The sequence below is a fragment of the Berghia stephanieae genome, chromosome 14, assembly GCF_034508935.2.
Source record: "Berghia stephanieae isolate SIO BIC M18660-M18661 chromosome 14, UCSD_Bste_1.3, whole genome shotgun sequence".
NCBI lineage: Eukaryota > Metazoa > Mollusca > Gastropoda > Nudibranchia > Aeolidiidae > Berghia > Berghia stephanieae.
In genome coordinates, this window is record NC_088373.1 from 13,504,917 (window position 1) to 13,518,573 (window position 13,657).

The 13,657-nt window shown below is 36.1% G+C and overlaps 1 protein-coding gene across 2 annotated transcripts in view; it reads left to right on the forward strand.

Annotated features, from left to right (window-relative positions):
• The window catches only part of LOC144960107 (neural cell adhesion molecule 1-like), a 192,799-nt gene that overhangs the window by 174,034 nt on the left and 5,108 nt on the right, over nucleotides 1–13,657 (forward strand). The gene's annotated exons all lie outside the window — the stretch shown is intronic.

Below are 13,657 nucleotides of genomic sequence, written 5' to 3' on the forward strand. Positions count from 1 at the left end.
TTTCATTAATCAATCCTTTTTATCTGTATTAATTTGTCAATCGTCTTTTTTTTAAAATCTGTCAGAATAGAAGCAATGATCTCTCAAGTTGAATATAGAAAGACAAGATGAATAAAGAAATTGATTTTTTCAAAAATATACCCCGAGTTTTAATGGAGAAAAGGATTATTAGCTCGTCAGTTGATTTGGTTTTCCTTACTTCATATCGTTTTGTTATAATTTATATGAGATAATGGTTCTGTCTGTAATTAGTTTCGGAAAGTTTTGGCTTTTTTTTTCTTTTTTTTTTTTAAACTTCGCAACCGCCCCACTCCCACCCCGTCTTCTATATTGTTAGGTTTAGTAATAATTCCATTTTTTGTTATGGTCAAATATTGTGTATATTGAAGCCATTGTAATCATTGCGTACTCACTCCATTCGTGACGTAGCCGAATCGTCCCATTGCTCCAGTTTAGTTTGATCGTTGTTCTATAGACATGCATTCATTCCATTTTACAGACTCGTGCGTTCTGCTTCTCGTTTTTTCTTGTGTTTATTTTTGTTGATACGTTGATTATTTGATTTTTTTTTTTTCATGACATTGTCAAACATGCAATGCTGACAATTATCCAATGGTTTTTATTATTTATAGGGAGAAGAGCAAGGTTCTAGACATCTAGGTCATATTTTCCCATCCAACACCGCGAACTTATGAAAGGTTCTTTCTCTCGCCCGACTCCCCCTATTCTAACGATGATCTTCCCTCTCTTGTTGTTCTGATGTTCCGTATCTCGTGGGTCTCAGTACTCTGTCTCGTCATGGAATTGATGATTTGGTTTTGCTTAACTGTATCCTAGAAGGGTTCTTCGTTTGAAGGAGGAGGGGTAAGATCAAAGACATACGGATCCTCCTCAGAATTCATTTCTCTTAACCATTGGCGATTGTATGACATATTCAGATCTGTTAGAATAGGTGTCTGCTATAACATCCATTAAAAAAAATATTCTGTTTGGTCAAAGATTGGATATTTTCCCCCTTATTTTCTAAATCTGGATGTATGCTTCTATGAGGCAGAGCAAAGTTGACGAAAATGTCTTTGGCACTAGTTGTGTCTTGATGAGACATTTAGGGAATATCAAACTAAGTACACTGATAGTTTGACTATTCCAGTGTCTTCCTTTTTACTGGCGCTGATATGACCTAAATGTGTTGCAAACGCCGTAAAACACTTAAAAACCTAAACTTCAAAAATCTTGACCTACTATGTTCCTTTTATCCGGGCACTGATATTGATATGACCTCAAAGTGTCGAAAGTTTCATGAGAAAACGCCCTAACATCAAACAAATCTAATTTTGATATAACAGTAGTGACTGCTCACGCTTCCATTGTTTTGTTTTTTTAGTTATTATATTATCTTCCCCACGTATTTTCACTCATTTGTTTTAGTACTATACCAGTGACACGTTATGTAATGACATCACCAATGATCTTTTGTCATGTTTGCAAGGGGGATATCGTAGAATTCCACTCATGTTGTTTTAGTAACCGTGCTGCCATTTTGTGATTTGGCGGTTTTCTTGTCCCTAATACCCACAAAGTTCATGAAATGGCGCGCAATTCCCGCGTTGACTCTCTTTATTCACAATTTTCATTTGTGTATGTTTGGTAATGGTAACGTCATCCAGAATCCAGAATTTGATTATATTTTATTTTGTCGTTTTCTATCTTCTAAAAAGAATTGTTAAGTTCATCGCAAAGTCCCTGTATTTCTTCTGGTTTTTGAGTAATTTAGAATGTTCTATCGGTTTATTTTGCAGCAAAACGAAATCCATAATAAGTTTTGTTTTAATGAAAATCCCAAAATAGATGTCGTTATGACGTAAACATGTGCTAATTTTATTTCTTCTTTTTTCTTCTTTATATATATTTTGTTAATTGAAGACGAATGCATTTATATAATTTATAAGATCGAGTCAGAATAAAACAAATTAATGTGAACTTTTTTCTTCTTTAATTCCCGCGACTCAACAAGGATGTGTTCAGATTTGTCTCTCCCCCCCCCCCCCCCCACCTCCTCTTAAAACTATAATAAAGATTGGTCTATTATTGTTATCATTATCATCATCATTATAACAATTATCTCTATCATTCACAGTAAACCGTTACTGGGCCATTATTTTTCTCTGAACCGCGTACAAATCAAATTATAGTGTATTCGTTTTATCTCGTCATTTTGTGAAGTTGGTAGTTTTGTCACTCATCGACCTCACGTGTGTTCAGACATCCGTCAATAATATTGCCTATCGTGTCATACACACTACAATGTGTTGTTTCGCTAACCCCGCCCCTGATCCATCTTCACACGTTATAAGGAAGCTAAACTAATTATGATGGTCCGACAGCAACAGACTCGCTCAATATTTTTAAAAGGGATAACTAAGCTGCGGATTGTAAAAGGTAAAGATCAAAAATGAATAAATAACAGCTTCGAAAAAGAACAAAACACCGAACATGGAACGTTTCGAGCTCAAGACCCTTCTTCTGCCAATATATATATATATATATATATATATATATATATATATATATATATATATATATATATATATATATATATATATATATATATATATATATTGAAACGAACGTTTCCACGTCTTTCATTTCATCAGTCGGCATTTATCCTCAGAATAATATTTGACATGGGTCTCCGCAAGCAAAAAGATCTATTTCAAGATACCAAGTAGATTGAGATCTTCTTTGACACGGTGGTGGTACTGACATGATCTAAAATTAATAGTCTCAAATCTTAGAAAAAAAGAGAAACGAAATAATGGATTCATGTTTTGAACAACGCAGCTAGATACTCATTTTGTTAACTACTTCCACATACTTCTATATACTTCCATTATATTTTGAAAAAACTCAAATTTCACCAAAACAAACATAAAGAATTTGACGAGTCTGTTGGGCCAGCCTAATTAGTAATACGAATTGATTTATGATTTACAATTTTGGACATGCCCTCTACTTAACAACACTCTTCGATTTATCTGATATGCTTTGGATGTACCGTGTATTGTTGTTTCACGCACATGTCATGGCAAGGGGAGATAATCAGAACCTATAACATGTTTCGCGTAGTTTTACCAATATTATGCTGACCATGCACCAAGGATTTCATTTCTTTTTATATAAAAGAAAAAAAATATGTTGGGAGTATAAGACATTGAATTCCCCGAAGGTTCGGGAAATAAATGAGAAGGATCAGAAATATTAAATTAATTTCTTTCTTTTTTTTATTATTTACTTTGATCAAAGTACTGATACTAATCGTTTCAAGAACTCTACAGGAGGAAAAAATAAAAATATATATCAAGCCCAAAATTTGTGAACCACGAATTGGTATCAGGATATCTATGATTATTAATGATCTAAAATTTGATACTCATTTATAGGCGAACCCGAATATCCTTCCCCCAATTCCCCCCACCCCTCACTCACTCCCTCACTTCCCACCCCTTACCTATCCCGGTCAAAAAGAGAGTAACAACAAAAACATAAACATAATGAAAGGTTGCACGCACACTATGTATGTAACCCACATCTCTATTATTCCTCGCGCCCCACCCGCGCCCCCTCCCCCCTTGCAATCCCTCAATCTTTTTTTTAATTTTTTTTTTTTAATCACAGCTTTTTAGTTGAAGTAGAATACTTTAGATATTGATTCGTATTAATTCAATTAATTGATTGCTGTTATTCTTTTTTTTTTTCAATGTCAATTAATCATAATTAGTGGCAGCACTTTTGATCTACTTAATTCATATTAATTTTTCTTGTCCTCTCTGTCTGTCTCTTCTTATTAATGAATACACCACAATGCGGCGACCTTATTACACTCATTATTATGATTAAGATTATTATTCTATTATTACTTGTTCCAAAAATGTTATATCCCTTAATGATTGGTCTTGTTTGTTTATCAGTAGTTGATTCATTAAAAAGAAAAATTGTTTCGTTTGGTTTTTTTTTTAATGTTTTGGTTACGTTTTTTTTTTCTACTTTTTTTTTTAAAAGTCATGGCATGTACATATATTATTATTATCATTATTATTATTGCTTTTTTTACAGAATGTTTCTGGTCAATGTGAGAAAGTTATAAAAAAATTGAAAAAAAAATATCCCCAAAACGTTGGTTCTTTTGTTAAGTGATTTTTCTTTTCTCTATTTAGTCTTGATTTTTTAATATTTGTTTTTGGTAGGCACTCGTGTTGCAGACACTTAACTCACTCAACCCTAACACCGACTATATCCGTAGTATACCCAGGGTTACTTTTAGCCCATGCCTATTTAGTACATTTTTCTGAGACAAATTATAGGCGTAGTATCAAACCTAATGGTCTTAATTTTTACATGTTAATGGTAGTTGAATAAAACTATCGATCTACATGCTCATTTTTAATACATTTTTTTCTAATAATTTTGAAAAGTATCAAAAATCTCTAGGATTGAGCGAGTTAACTCTAAATCTATCCTTACTGTCTTGAACGATGTGGCAACGATCTTTCCTTTACCATACTGTTAGGGATCATTTCTAGAGTATGCATTGTGGAAACATCGTGCTAAGTTGACCGACCAGACCTTTTCATGAGACGTTGACATTTTTACAAGCGCCGTGGAGCTTTTTAAAACTAAGCTGTCAGATCAGCTGTTTTATAGGTAAACTTTTATTTCTTGTTCACTGTTATATTATCGAATTTCGTTGTTTAGAAAAAATGCAAGTGACGCAAAATACCGTAAAACCTCTCAATAGTATTCAATAAAATGAATATAACAGCTTCAACAAACAAACAAATTAAAAAATTGTACACGGAACGTTTCGGGTCCAAACCCCTCTTCAGCCTTCGTTTATTCTGTCTGGGCGTTTAGAGATCTTTACTACCCCGTCTACCTTGATTTAATTTACGGGTAGTATTTCATACCGTTTCAATTGCTTTTGTTTTAGGCTGAAGAAGATTTATTATGAGCCCGAAACAGTCTGCGTTATGTTCTTTTATGCAGCGGTTATACTCAATTTTGTTCCAATCCTTTTGACAGTTGATTGTTCACTTTTTTTTAAAAACCGATAGGGACAATAAGAAATAGAAAAACGAGGAACTTAAGGGTCGTGGTGATTTTGTTGTCTCTGGTGGAGATCCCGTGTGTGCGTCTGGATTAACACTTTAGTATGTATGGCTGATCTCAGACAAGACATTCCGATCAATTGTTCTTGGAATCTACCTCTCTTTCCTACTTCAATAGGGAATGAGATTAGCGGAAAAGTAGCGTCCCTTGATTGGACGTCACCCATAGTCTGTGACGTCACCGGCGGAAAAGTTATTAGAGAGAGAACGTCATGTTGGTTGTGCGCATGCGTCTCTCGTCCTCGCTTCTGGTGAAAGCGGCTTGAGACACTTCAAAACCAAATTGACGTTCTCTCTGTAAGGTGACGTCCAATCAAGGGACGCTACTCTTCCTCTAATCTCATTCCCTATTATGTTCGATTCCTTCGTCCTACTTTTTTTGTTGTTTTATTTTTTGTTTGTGTTTTTGTTTGAGCGCTTGCAAGCGCAGTAAGCGCATATAAGCTCTTGTCCTGATCGTCTTCTTGTCTAGCGTGCGGCTATGTGGTCTTGTGATATGACACTCGATTTCGGATCAGAAGGTCTTGGGTTCGAGCCTCGCTCGGCGCATAGTTGAGTCCTTGGAAAAGACTCTTTACTCACATTCTCTCACCGTACTCAAGTGTAAAATGAGTATCTGGCCGTCAACAGCGTTGTCTTTGTCGGAAAAATTGTAATATCGCCAGCAGGCGTCCTGTATCGTTCTGTATGTTACGTGTTGCTGTTGGCCAGGAACCCCTTGTTCAGCGCTTTGAGCACATTTCGTGGATATTGCGCTATATAAAAAGCTCCATTTTTTTTTCGTTTGAGCGCTTCTAGTCTTTTTAATACGACATTGAAAACAAGCGCAGAATAATTCCTAGATACGATGTTCAGTTTTATACTATATTTTTGTGCAATGAAATTTATAGGAAGACTTTAAAGTAAAGTGCGCCCCTATGCTGTAAAGTTATGACGCAGCTTGTGACCTGTACGCCCCTGGTTTCGACTGGGTGGGGTTCCTGACCTCCCATAGTGGGCAGGGAGGCACCTACTACTGTGTCTTCTATCCTCCTATATGTGTTTTCCAACATGCTTTCTGTCTTTGCCTTGGAATGAGATTACTTTGTTTTGTCCTGGTCGTGGCCAGATACCATGGCTGGGAGTGATACAGTCAAACGTGTACTCTCGGAATCTAGACCTGTTCCTTATTTGAACTAATTCCCCATTGTCTTCCCATTTGTTGGGCGCTTTAATTGTAATTTTAGAACTATTTAATATCCCATTTTCTTCCTTTATTACTGGCGCTTATATGACCTAAATGTGTTGCAAGCGCCGTAAAACCCTTAAAAACAAACAAAACATTCCTGGTTCGCGTCCTTGGAAAAGACTCTATAGACATATTTTCTCAACATACCCGGTTGATTGGATGCATAATTTTATTTCTTATTTACAATATCCCGACCAATCTCTTGCTTTGAATGTGAAGAACGCCCGAAACAATAATCGTGTCAACACAGAGATTACTAAGCTGCTTAAAGCTGTGGATTATAAAAAAGTTATATACAAAACTGATTACATATATCAGTTTTAAAAAAAACACACACAAAAAACAAGCAATACGATATTTAACACTTTCCAGGCTTAATTCTCTCCTTACCATCCATTTTCAAGATTTTCCCCAAAATGTCACACCCGACTAACACAAAGATATATTATTTTATTACTCAAACACAATAGCAGTAAGTTCTTGCGAAAAATAATTTCTTAAGCAAAACATGCTCTATAACACACTCTTCATTTTCTTTACATTTTATGAAGTACAAGAGGAATTTGAATAAGAAAAATGTTGGTTGTATCGTAACGAATGTGACGATTTTCCTATAGTTGGTAAGGAGAGGGTTAAAACCCTTCTTCAGCCAATGGTAAAAACGTTAATACACGGCGTAAGGTTCCTGGCATGTCCAGTTGGTAAGGGTATTTACCCAGAAAGACGGTGGAACGGTTTTCAGTCTTGTCAGGGACGTAAAATTATGTACTGAGCAGACCTCGTAAAGATTCTCCCACGCCCGGTTTGGGAAATATCCAGAAGGAAGCGGAAAAGGACGTCCAGTCCGGGAAATGTCCAGAAAGACACCGAAAAGATTAGCAGCACGTCCAGTCGGGGAAATAGAAAACGCCGAAAACGCTCGTGGCATGTCCAGTCAAGGAAAATACGCAGAAAGACGGCAAAAAGGTTCACGGCACGTCCTGTCGGGGAATCACCCCAGAAGGACGGCGAAACGGTTCGCGGCATTTCCAATTTGTGAAAATTTTCGAAAGACTTTGAAACTGTTCGCGGTACTTCCATTTGGGGAAATACCCGAAAGACGGAGTAAAGGTAAGCGGCACTTCCAGTTGGAGAAATACCCGAAAGACGGTGAAAAGGGTCGCGGTACTTCCAGCTGGGAAAATACCCATAAAGACGACGGAAATGTTCTCGTTACATCTAATCGGGGAAATGCCCAGAATAGTGACTGAAAGGATTACTTAACGTCCAGTCAAGAGTGATACCCAGGAAGACGGCGATAAGGTGCTCGGTACGTTTAGTCGAGGGGAAATACCCAGAAAGACGGCGATAAGGTTCTCGGTACGTCTAGTCGGGGGAAATACCCAGAAAGACGGTGATAAGGTTCTCGGTACATCTAGTCGGGGGAAATACCCAGAAAGACGGTGATAAGGTTCTCGGTACATCTAGTCGGGGGAAATACCCAGAAAGACGGCGATAAGGTTCTCGGTACGTCTAGTCGGGGGAAATACCCAGAAAGACGGCGATAAGGTTCTCGGTACATCTAGTCGGGGGAAATACCCAGAAAGACGGCGATAAGGTTCTCGGTACGTCTATTCGGGGGAAATACCCAGAAAGACCGCAAAAAGATTCACGGCAGGTGTAGTCGTGGAAATGTCCAAATAAAGGCGGCAGAACGGTTCTCGACACGTCTAATAGGAGACATAATATACCCAGAAAGACGGCGGACAGTTTCTTGCTAGTTCCCGACTAGACTCGCCGCAAACCTTTCCGCCATCCCTATGGATTTATCGTGATATAACAACATTATAGATAGTATGCGCTTGGCTAAGAAGCTCATGACATTGCCATCCGGAAGTATAACGGACCAACACACAAATTTCTGTGTAACCATGAACGTTTATAGTCTGGTTAATACCGTTTTAGTGAGAAGTACTCATAAACGCGGATGGCAAAAACAATAACAAAGACCAGATTGACGTCATCTTCGAACTATCCATAGCTACAATTGATATTGGCTTGAGAAGCGGTCTGAATCCGAAAAATTGTGTGTTTAGTATTGTGTCTTACTGCTTAAAGCCTGGTGCTCATTCACAACTGAGTCGATTGGAGTAATGTGCATATAAAGTGTCTTACCCTAGGCCACGACGTCGAGATCAGAATTTTACACGATGCCTTAACTTATCCATGCCACTCACCGCGTTTAACTTTGCTTGACATTTGCGACAAGCCAAGCCACAGAGCCAAACAGGACATACATAAAGAAAAAAAAAATCGGTGCCTTTATATTAATGGTCATCCTTGAGATACATTATGTTTTTAGCCCTTTACAGTTAAAAAAAAAAAAGAAGTAATGATGGTGGAGCACCGTACATATAACTCATAGGACTGAACATGCAGCCTGTTGAGCTCTAGAACAATATGTTTGCCAAAGCCCCCCCCTCCCCCCCCCCCCCGCTAGTTTACAGCTGTGTGTGGCGGGGGGGGGGGGGGGGAGAGAAGGGGGCTCCGAATTTCAGACCTTTAGTACAAGGAAAACGTGTGCCATGCGCTTACGATCGACATGCTTATTCTCGGGTTAAAACCATCCGATTTTATATGCCCATATTTGGGCGTCGCAAAGACGTGTCCTTGGACTCTTTACTCATATCGATACCATGGTTTCCATTGAAAAAACAACACGGTCAGCAAGAACCAGGCAGAGGGCGTACTTATAGCCGGACTGTCAAACAATGAAAGTGAAAGTAGTGAGTGCGGTCTATAATGCAGTGTAACACCGATATATCGGACTAGTCGAGGCTATGAATGTGGAATTCTTCAAACTGTCCGTGAATTGATGTTGTGATTATTTAGAAAATAAGATAGGAGTCAATGACATCATTGTCTAATTATAGAAAGAAATTTTGGCGAAAGATATCATAATGCACAATTGGAATGTCGTATGTGGATGTTTTAAGAGCTGTTCCGCAGGTGGGCGAAACACAGGCGCTTTATCGCTACATATTTATAATCGATTATCATATACATCTCGTCTTATTTCAGCTCCTGTATTTAAAGCTTTAGCCATTTCTGTGTGATCTTCTCTTCTTCTGCTTCTTCTTCTTCTTCTTCTTCTTCTTCTTTTTCTTCTTCTTCTTCTCCCTTCTTCTTCTTCTTCTTCTTCTTCTTCTTCTTCTTCTTCTTCTTCTTCTTCTTCTTCTTCTTCTTCTTCTTCTTCTTCTTCTTCTTCTTCTTCTTCTTCTTCTTCTTCTTCTTCTTCTTTCTTAATAAGCGTGATAAATGAGCGAAATGGTATTGTGGATACATTTTTGCGATCGAACCTGTTGCTGGGGATCCTATGTCCAGGCCCCCACATCATTGGACATCGTTCCCTGGGGAAAAAAAAACAAACAAACAAACAACCCAGAAACAGACATATTTAAAATTTTGCCCAAAAATCTCGTTCTTCAAAATTAATATCGATCGATTAAAATAACCCCTCATCTTGGCAAAAAAAAACAAACCTGCGAAGTCCCAGGTTTGAGAGTATGTTTTTTGGGGTTTTTTTTTCTCCCCGAGATGAGGGTCATTTTAACCGAACAATATTTAAAGGACGGGGTTTCCACACTAGCTACGTCAGAATATGGGTGGTATTAGTATCAGCTGTTCATATTTGGCATTTGCTTGATGGATTCTTTATGATATAGATAGTGTGCTCTTGGTAAAGAATCGCACGACATTACCATTCGGGAGTATAACGGACCTACACACAAAACTATGTGTAACGTTGAATGTTTATAGTCTGGTTAATACAGTTTTGTGAGAATTACTCTTAACCGCGGATGACAAAAAACAATAATAAAGGCCTGAATGATGTCATCTTTGTTCTATCTATAGTCTGGTTAATACAGTTTTATGAAAAGTACTCATAAACACGGATGGCATAAAACAATAACAAAGGCCTGAGTGATGTCATCTTCTTTCTATCTATACGTCCTTAACAAATATCGTGCGCAAAGTGCTCATTTTTTATAAGTAGTATATGTTTCATTTTGATGTTAAATCATCATTTTGAAACAAAGATGTTTGCCGACGTGTACATATTTGCAGGTCTGACATCCGAACCAATTTGTGGGCCCAGTTTAATATTGTTGTAATGGACAATATTTTGCGTCTCTTTGTTTTGGAGATTTCCATAACAACCAATGAGTCCATAAGGAACTGGGTTATCAGACCTGCAGATAAGAGCTCGTAGATGTTCGCCTTTCAGTTCTTGATGCTTCTTCGTTTTTCGATTTTTAAAAACAAATCGAATTGTCTTGCGTTTTGAGCTTAAATTTATGTCTTTGTTTTACCCCCCCCCCCCCCCCCCCAAAAAAAAAAAAAAAAAAAAAAGAGCAGACATTGCCTTTGTATTGCTTTAAAAAAATGATTTGCGTGATATTATTGGCTTGTCGTTCGATGGGTCTGTGTCTTACCTAAATTGATTGTTTATGCTCAACAAATGGTAGAAAGCAGAATACCGTCGACATGCATTGACAAAACGTTTTTTTTTAAAAAACGTTTCAGACGAAAACTTATATTTCATTATAGATATATCGATTAAAATAACTTGTCAAAAAAAAATAAAATAACGAAGACAAAAAAAATAAAAAAATAAAAAAATTAAAAGCCATAAGTGCAAAAGTGAATATATAGGGCTCTTTCCCATAATCCACGTTTATTTCAGGTTATAAGAAATGTCGTGAAACTTGAACAATCCATTGGGAGATTTTTGTTTTGCAGTTAGATAGATACGTGATTTTTTTTAAAAACTCGACTTTTACGTTATTTATTCATTGTACAGGCAGTTTTTTGTAGACTTTCACGTCGGATTCCCATTGTATAGTCGGGAGAGAAAGTTTCAAAGTTTATTCAATCTTAGGCTTTCGCCATTAATTCATACAAAATTAATGACAACATAAATTAATGTGAGATAAAAAAAAGGAAAAAAGGAAAGTGAGAAAACTGTTCGGAACAATTGCAGTGAGGATTAGAGGGGTGGGGAAGGGGGGGGGGGGGGGAGGAAGAGGAGGAGGAGAAGGAGGAAAAGAAGAAGATGACGACGACGAAATGGATGAATGACATGGATTTTACAGGATCACAAAAACAAAAACAAAAAAAAAACTCTCGACCAGAAAGCAAAGTTCGGAACAAGAGGTCATAATATTAATATGCACATGATTGTCCTCTCATTACACAGCATAAAATGACACATGAATACTAGAATGATATCTACACTTACACAGATGTGCATCAACAATTTTTGCCTTTTCTTTATTCATTTATCAATATCTCTATATGCATCGAAGACTTGCTTATCTCCCTTTTTCTTTTTTTGTTTTTACATAATATCATTTTGTATTCTCATTTATCCATTATATTGTTTGTGTGTGTTGTCTTCTGCTGCGGATACTTATTTACAAGTCTGGGCACTGATTACACACCATTGCTGTGATGAGCAATTTGTTGCATTGGTCTAAGTCACTCAACCCTAATACCGACTATATCCGTAGTATATAGCCAGGTTACTTTTACCGCGTAGTATCAAAGCTAGTGTTCTTAATTTTTTTTTCATGTTAATGCTAATTGAATAAAACTATCTATGCACATGCTCATTCTTAATACATTTTTTTCCAATTTTGAAAAGTAGCAAAAATCTCTAGGATTGAGTGAGTTAAATTGCGTTTTTATTTGTCTTAGACATTACATACCGGAGACTTTAGTAAAGTTTCTTTCCAGACTGGTAAATAAGTTACTCGCAGTTCCTATCTAACCACCCTGCATGTTGTACGCTTTTGTTTTATAGTTTATAATTACGATTCCTTTATTGGTTGCAGATTAACGTCGCTTTATATATTAATCATATATATATATATATATAATATATATATATATATATATATATATATATATATATATATATATGTGTATGTGTGTGTGTGTGTGTGTATTTGGGCTCGAAACTTTCCTTTTACTTATTTAACTCTCCATAACATCGTTTTAAATGAGTATTTTATTTGTGTTTTTTTTTTTTTTTTAGAAAAACAAATCTTTTTTCTCCTCAAACTCCAAACATTGTTTAACCATTTTACAAACCATATTTAAAAAATATTCTCCCCCTATAACTATAACCTCTTCATAACTTTCCCAATCTGTCGACTTTTCAATTTAATTATCCACTCTAATGATTTGGCACCACCATTCTTTCTTACATTTCGCACCAAATCCGTCCCTTCTCGTTAAAATAACCATTAACCATATTAATAATATTATTAAATAATGATATTAATGATAATAATAATAATAATAATAATAATAATAATAATAATAATAATAATAATAATAATAATAATAATAATAATAATATAACGTTTGTATAGCGCATGACCATTACTAGGTCATGCTCTATGCGCTCTAGCTATTAAAATATTAATTTCAATGTGTCTTTTATTGTTATGTTTGTTAATGTTTATCCTATCACTACAAATGACCTTTCGCTACAAACGCCCTACGCCGTATCACGTAAACACCACATAATCAGCTAATTTGAATATGTATGGGGAAATTCTTTATGATGGGAACACAACTTTTGAAAAAACAAAAAAAAAAAAAAACAAAAAAACAACAAAAAAAACAACAAAAAAACAACAGAACCCCCCCCCCCCCCTCCCCTGCCTTCTTCAAAAATATTATTTTGTAAATTCCAACAAAAAACCTATTACTTCACTAGGTAACACGTAGCGTTGGTTTGTGGTTTGATTAAGTAATTAATCAATTAATTAATTTAAAAAAAATTAAATGCGTTTATGTCATAAAGGGTATACTTGTTACAGTTGTAGCTGAATTTAATTTGTATGGTCGTTTTTAGGGGTTTTTTTGTTGCGAAAGGTTTGTTGTGATAGTTCTTCATATTGTATTTGGTGTCTGTTTTTTGTTGTTGTTTGTTTGTTCATTTTTTACTTTGCTTTTGCCATTAAGCCGGTGGTAAGTATGATTGGGTGTGGTTACTCGACTGACTGAATAACCACTGAAGCTGTTGAAGAATATAGATGAGAATGGTAGTTATTGATAATATTTTTAAGTCTGATATTTATTGATGATGATGATGATGATGGTGATGATGATGATGGTGATGATGATGATAATGATGATTATGATGGTGATGATGATGATGATGATGATGGTGATGATGATGATGATGATGGTGATGATGATGATGGTAGTA